A 1,381-nucleotide genomic window follows, 5' to 3' on the forward strand; every position below is an offset into this window, starting at 1 on the left:
CCCCGGAGGGTTAGCCACCCAGGATAACCCAAGAAAGTCAGTGCGTCATCGAGGACTGTCTAACTTATTTCCATTGAGGAACTTTTAAATGTTGATGAAGGGAGGCGATAATTTCATGCACTGGCCAGGGAGGTGTATGATATTTCAGGAGTGAAGAAGAGCAGGATGTGAGTGTGGGGAAGGTGTGTGAGGCACTACATAGAATGAAAAAGGGTAAAGCAGCTGGAACTGACGGGATCATGACAGGAATGTTAAAGACGGGTAGGAAATTTTCAGCGCGCTTTTAAGAAAAAAATCGAAAAATTATGGAAATTGAGTTATTCATATAGAAAAATAGCTTAACTCTTTGGCAACACAATGGTACAAGAATCAATGTTCTAAGACGTTTCTACAAGAAATTATAGTCATTTATATCGGGTATGGTAACGGCAATGTAGGTAGCACGTCTTCTCAACCCATGTATTTTTTGGAATTTTTTCCTTGTTTTCTATCGCTTTTTCTTTGCATTATTCTTTCTAATATAATTGATTAATTGACATCATATAAGAGTAGGTGGAGCTTATCAGTTGAGTGCCAGCCAATCGGGAGCCATCTGAGAACACTCGGCAGTACTCCCCCTCCAGATGGTGCCAGGTGAAATCACTTCATTATTACGCTTATATCAGCTTATATATCAACTATACGGCTTATTTATCTATCAGAATTGATCTAATATGATATATTAAACACTATAAATAACAAACATGTTATATACTCTAGACTGAATAAAATAGGCCATAATATGGCGAGAGTCCACCATAATATTTCAATATAAATGAGTTATTCCTCGTCTCCTTGTTGTATTGTTTGGTCTGTGAGTGATAGAAAACGGTATTTTGAAAAGGATAACTGCACTAGAACATCAGTTTACTTAGAAAAACCACTGAAACACGATTTTCGCGAAAAAAAAAATTTTTTTGAGACGGTGGGCCGGCCGGCGTTCTAGGCCTATATCTCGGAAGTAACTTTTTCACTTATTTCGCTGACCTACACCATTATTAATGATTGTATTGAAATGATTTTCACAGACAATATAAAACAAAGTGTGTTTGACTATTTGGTGCTTCTTTTTTTGGAATATATCAAATATTTTTGATTTTGTGGGAGGTAAAAGGCAGATATTTTGGTGAATGCCAAAAAGTCTATCAAATGTATTTTTTTTTCCATGATAATAAGATATATTAGATGAAACATGTGCATCCAAAATTCGTGTCAGACGTATTCTAACGGTTGGGATTGTCGGAAGTGCCACTCGTAGTGCCATTTTGTCATCCTTGCTGCCATATATGAAAAGTCATTAAATATTTTTTCTCTGTTGTTTGTTGGCCAATCATACCAAAAC

Source organism: Cherax quadricarinatus, chromosome 51 (genome assembly GCF_038502225.1).
Source record: "Cherax quadricarinatus isolate ZL_2023a chromosome 51, ASM3850222v1, whole genome shotgun sequence".
NCBI classification, from domain to species: domain Eukaryota; kingdom Metazoa; phylum Arthropoda; class Malacostraca; order Decapoda; family Parastacidae; genus Cherax; species Cherax quadricarinatus.